We start from the raw sequence: 6073 nt of genomic DNA on the forward strand, positions 1-6073 counted from the left end.
TTTTTTAAAAAAAAAAAAAAAAAAAAAAAAACCCCAGATTCAAATTTTTTTTTTTTTTTTTTATGTAGTACTGATGACTAATGTACTTGATACTTTTGACTCATTCTTTTTTTTTTTTTTCCTAAAATATGATTTAAAGACTAAAATGTGAAGTTTATAGTTTTATAAAACTATTTTTGTGAAAACCTACCCTGGTCACACAGTATGAAGTGTATTTGTGTAGGTCTTAAAGGTGTTTTTTTTTTTTTATTTTTTTTTTTTTTTTAAACGAGCAAGTAGGCAGGTCACTAAACGGGTAATGGATAAACACTGTATAACACCTAAAACCCAATGGGCGTGCTTCAGGCGCAGCAGGACATTGTGTCACAGGTTTTAGTGACACATGCCACTGAAAACCGGAACTGTGCGTCAGATGTCATTTCTCTTAATGTTAAAACTGCCCCTCTGTCTTTGCCTCGGTCACTTTCATTTCGTCTTTCCTTTTATGCCTGATAAAGTAGCTTGCATTTACAAGTCTGTGGGAAACACTGTCTGTCAACAAACAAATCATGCTTCAGAACTGTTTTGAGAAGGTGCTTAAGTTTTGATCCATGTATTACTATGAATTAGGCTGCTACTATTATCATCTTGTGCCCTGCAATAATCATTTACTCAAACTCTTTATGAGATAAAGGGGTAAAAAAAAAAAAATCGGCCAAAAAATCAGCATCATATATCGGCCATCGGCTGCCCTGATTTCTAAATATCTGCATCGGCTAGAGAAAAACCCTTGTCAGTCGACCTCTATTGCTGACTCTTAAATTAATTGTTTTGCCACTTTTGCACTTGTTATTAAAAGGGTCATATGATATGATTTACATTTTTTTTTTTTTTTTCTCTTTGGAGTGTTACAAGCTCTTGGTGCATAAAGATCTGTAAATTTGCAATGACTAAAGTCTCAAATCCAAAGAGATATTCTTTATAAAAGTTCAGAGTCAACCACACCTACCTAAAACGGTTCGTTCTAACACGCCCCCACATATCTATGTCACTATGTGGGAAGATTTGCATAACGCCGCCCAAATGTTCACGCAAAGAAAGAAGGCGTAACTTTTATTCTGGCTGTAGTATTGTTGCTGCCGCCATGTTGTGAATGCGCTGTGTGATTCGTTGTGAAAGAGAAACTACTTTGTTTGGCCTTCCAAAGGAGGACTATATCTGCTTTGTCATACCTAGAGCTGATCCGTGCTGGTTGCTGAGGAAATACAACAACTTTGCGCTGTGGATTGCCGGATTGGTTTTCACCGTGGACGAAGCAGAGTCCAGCCCGGAGTTGCCGCAAGCCTCCTTCGTCGAATGCTCCTCTGCTCACTCAGCCTGCCGGCCATTCCTCACTTTATCCCCCGGCCTCTGCTCACTCAAGGCCGCCGTGTGTGACGCTGTTTCGTTGTGAAAGAGAAACTACTTTGTTTGGCCTTCCAAAAATGGACACGACTAGAAATCAGTGGTTAAGTTGTATTTACAACACTGTTCCAGAACACTTCAACCCAAATATTCAGATGTGTGCAGCACATTTTATGGAGGACTGTTTACTGATCCTGGTAGAGTAGACTACAATTCCGGCTGTTCTGACTCAAAGACTGTAAGTATGTTTTATATATTTAAGGAGTTTTTATATTTTATATATTTAAAGCAAGTTTTTTGGGCAGTGTAGAATAGCGCTTGTTGTTTATAATTTCTCCGATCACAAATGCAGACATGGTTTTATGTTTACGCGGCGCAATGCAACGCCTAAAAAGACCGTACAAGACATTATAATCCTTTATGTCCCCACTGGATGCAACGAATGCCTCGTTTATAATGGGTTTTCATGTTTTTGAATCATCGCTCCGGCCGGACAGGGCATCACAGTATGGTGAGGGGCGTAACATTTCCGTCACACGCTTGAGAAATTCGGCCAGTCACAATGCACTGGATAACTGGCCAATCACAGCACACCTCGCTTTTTCAGACCCATGAGCTTTGTAAAAATCGACGCGTTTCAGAAAAGCGGGGCATAGAGGAGAAACAATAATGTACAGTATGTGGAAAATAATGTTTTTTTTAACCTTAAACCGCATAAACACATTTCATTACACTAAATACACAAAATAATGTTCTTTTTAGCAGCATCATATCACCCCTTTAATGTATTTTGAATGCAAAGGGCACTTTATTTCTTTCAAAAAAATAATGTTTATTTGTTATGCATGATGTGTATGCTTATTAAAAACAAGTTTCGTAATAACCATTTGTTCCGATCCGGACCTTTGAAAATTCAGATTTGGACCTTTGAATGTTGACTTTGAGACCCCCTGGTGTAGACTGTTTGTGAAGCTGTTTCAAACATAAAGCTTACATGACCGATGTGATTGTAATTTCAAAGGTTTAATAGACATAGCGGAATCGTCATTTAGGAATAAGATCACACGTGTTTGAATCGAGATTGCGATCTTTTAATTATTAATTGTGCATACATGAGCCTATAGACTATGTATATTTGTTATATAATAGGCTACCTCAAAAGTAACCCGGGGCCCAGGCCCAGGCCTCTTCTGCAACCCATGTATGTATATGTGTGTGTATATATATATATATATATATATATATATATATAGGTAGAGATGCAATGGTTCAGGTTTTGCATGGATCATTACATATTGCGGTTTTGGGGTCACGGTTTCAGTACGGTTCGGTTTGGAGGTGCATGGGGCCAAAGTGAATATACACTATTATTTGGTAACAAACACTTGAACAGTTTGCCTTACCTTCAGAAAAGCTTTTTTAAAAATCATTAAATAAACTCTTTTACTAAGCAGTTTTTTTGCTCTACAACTGTTATAAACAGTACTTTTAACATAAAAAGGAAGCAGAAGAACAAGGTAAATTCACAAATTATAGATAAATAGAAACAAAGAAAAAAATCAACTGGTCAGAGGTAGAATGTTCTATAGGAACACATTCAGTGTTCTGAACATAGTTCACATGTTACTGTCATTTTTTCAGAAAATACAAGGGACTATTTAATATAATCTCATTATAGTTAATGTCCTTCAGAGAAATAAAATTTAAAGTCCAATTTGCTTGCTTGATGTTTAATTGCATAATATGAGTCACTTATAAGCCACAGCACATTGCAGATGATAAAAAATGCAACTTATATTTCAGAAAATGTTACAAGATGTATGTGTAACAAGTGGTTCCCCGCATTATTACAACAAAACGTCTTGCGATTACAGTACTGAGCCGCTGCAATGGAGCAGCTCTAATGTGTACTGTGCTATTAAAATAGAGATGAAATACGATAGAGCAGGGTTCCTCAAATCTTGCCCTGGAGGGCCAATGCGCTGCAGAGTTTAGCTTCAACCCTGATCAAACTCAGCTACCTGTGATTTTCTAATGATCCCGAAGACATTGATTAGTATGCTCAGGTGTGTTTGATTAGGGTTAGAGTTAAAGGCTCCATTCGAAACCGCATACTTCCATACTATTTAGTAGGCAAAAAGCAGTAGGCGAAGGAAAAATATGCATGAAATCTCAATATCCACAAAAGAGTAGGTGAGATTTACCTGGATGGAGCACTATTTCTCGCGAGATTCGGGCGTACGTATACTTAAGTATCGTTCAAATATGCCTACTTACCTACTATATAGTAGGTGAAATGGGTACGTTAGAAGAGTAGTATGTCCGAAACCACAGTATTCATAGAGTAGCCGAGAGATCCCCGGATGGCCTACTGCGTCCCGTCCAGACTCCGAAGTGCCGATCGCGGGATATTTTTCTATCCCACAATGCCATGGCAAAGGATACGTTAACCAAGAAGAGAGGATGCGTCTAATCGAACATGGAGAAGAACGAGGATGTTTTCAAATGTGAGTATTAAAAACCAAAAACATGGTTTCTTGTGTTAAAATGGCATTTTTTAACTACTGTAAAGTAAACTGTTGAAGGTGTTTGCACAGCTATTATAGTATATTTGTGATTTTGATGTAAAAACGTGGTTATTTATAGAAACTGCTGAGCTCCAGTAAGCACACATGCGTCTACAAAGTGGATTGCTGCATTCACGCGCTATCGTAAATGTCATTATTCCCACTTCTAAAGTCGTGATTGCATGACTTTAGCATTTTATATGTTCTTAATTATATACATCGTTAAAGACATTTACTAAATGTTTATGTAATATCTGACAGAAACATCTTCGACAAGTATTGCAGAAGAGAACATCACAACATGAAATAGACATCAGTGGTGTGTGTGCTATTAGCCATGCAGTAGAATTCACTGTTGTCAACACTGCTAATGTAAATAATTGTCATGTAAATAAAACCTTACTATTTTAAAGGCTTCATGACACTAAAGTTATCAATAAGCTATCAAATGTATTTGTCTATTAGTACTGTTGATAAATTAAGTAGCAAATGTTATTGGATAAAACGCATCAGCAACTGCCTCAACATTTATATGTACTCTCTAAAAATAAATGGTGCTAAAGAGCACTAAAAGTGGTTTGCCGGTTCGTAATCATAGGGGAACCATTTTACTGCTATTTAGCACCTGAACCAACCCAAAGAACCACTGAAGAACTTTTTTCCTGTGTGTAGTGCTGAAAACATAAATCACAGAAGTAACTTGTAACAATCTTGTTTGAATGTTACAGGGATAGATGAGCACACACATGTGCTTATCCGGTGGAGAGTGGCTAATGAGGCCCTCTTCACCGGAAAACGAAATGCAGCCATCAAAGGCTTTGAGTGAGTATACTACTGAAACCAATGAAAACTGATGTCATATGCTGTTAATTAATATTATTTCAAACAATATTACAGCACTTTTCTGATTCTTGATTTGTGTGCAGAGCTTTTGTGATGGAGCAGGGCCTGCAAGACAGGGTGACGGCGGCCTTTGTAAAAAAATAAAATAAAAAAAAAAAAGAAAAGAAAAAAAAAAGTAAGATCATGTTGTTATTTCTAATACAGAATTCAGTTGACATTGTGCTGTTAAAATGACTGCTTTTGTATTGTGTTTGTGCATTTTTGTAGGATCTGAAATGTCCGCAGACTGGTGTGAGCAGTGAAGATGGAGGAGTCCACAGCAGCATCCTGGAAATGGTCCAGTGCCATGGATGAGACGCTCCATCACTCCACCTCTTACTGTCTCATCAGGACCGGATGTTGCTGTGGTCTCTTCATCATCAGTGACCCCGGAGCCAGCGAGAACATCTAGAGAAAGACCAAAAGACACTGAGGATGTGAGTTTGGTCAAGTTTGTCCTGCTGGCTTGCTCATACAGCATCAATGGAGCCCGAGTTTCATAAGCTTCAAAAGCATCATCAAATAATGTAATGAAGCTTCTGAAAGTCAGGCTCCATTGACTGATATTGTATGAACACAAACCAGCAGGACAAACTTAACTAAAATCCCCTTTTGTGTTCAGGAAAAAAATTAAAAATACCCCAAGGATTGAACAGTGTGGAGGCAGGTAAATAATGACTGGATTTATATGTTTGGATGAACTAACCCTTTACCCCAAAAAGAAAAAGTAGTACCTTGAAGAAATAAACTTTAAGAAATAAGCAGCTTTATTGAGCGTTTGTACCCAAGACACAAAAAAAGGATCTACAAAAATCACATTTACATTTATCAGAAACTTTTATCCGAAGTGACTTACAGTGCTCTTATTACAGGGACCCCAATCCCCCAGCAGCCACCTGGAGTAAAGAGCCTTGCTGAAGGACACACTGGTGGTGACGACTGCGGAGATCAAACCAGCAACCTTCTGCTTGCCAGTTCAGTGGTTTAGCCCACTACACCACAAAAGTAGTGAATCAAATGCTGACAACATTAATTGGAAAACGTTTTACTCTGTGTAAATGTAGTCGTGCTCATGAAGAGCAGGCACACGAATGTTTGGAGCAGACACCGCAGCAGCCAGATTGTCCCACACATGTTCTCCTGCTCTTGCTTCAAGATTGTGTGGTACGGGGGGCCTCATCCTCTCTGTGCACTCAGACAAAGATAGCCTCGATGTCCCCTTCTCATCCGTGATCAGATTC

At 38.3% G+C, this 6073-nt stretch overlaps 1 long non-coding RNA gene across 1 annotated transcript; it reads left to right on the forward strand.

The window, feature by feature from the left end:
- Positions 1–3837: 3837 nt before the first annotated feature.
- LOC107596020 (uncharacterized) lies at positions 3838–4934 on the forward strand. Its single transcript, XR_001610327.1, has 3 exons — positions 3838–3890; positions 4679–4772; positions 4877–4934. It is a non-coding gene; the product is annotated as an uncharacterized lncRNA (long non-coding RNA).
- Positions 4935–6073: the final 1139 nt, after the last annotated feature.

Source organism: Sinocyclocheilus grahami, unplaced genomic scaffold, assembly GCF_001515645.1.
Source record: "Sinocyclocheilus grahami isolate Dianchi unplaced genomic scaffold, SAMN03320097.WGS_v1.1 scaffold212.1, whole genome shotgun sequence".
Classification (NCBI taxonomy): Eukaryota; Metazoa; Chordata; class Actinopteri; order Cypriniformes; family Cyprinidae; genus Sinocyclocheilus; species Sinocyclocheilus grahami.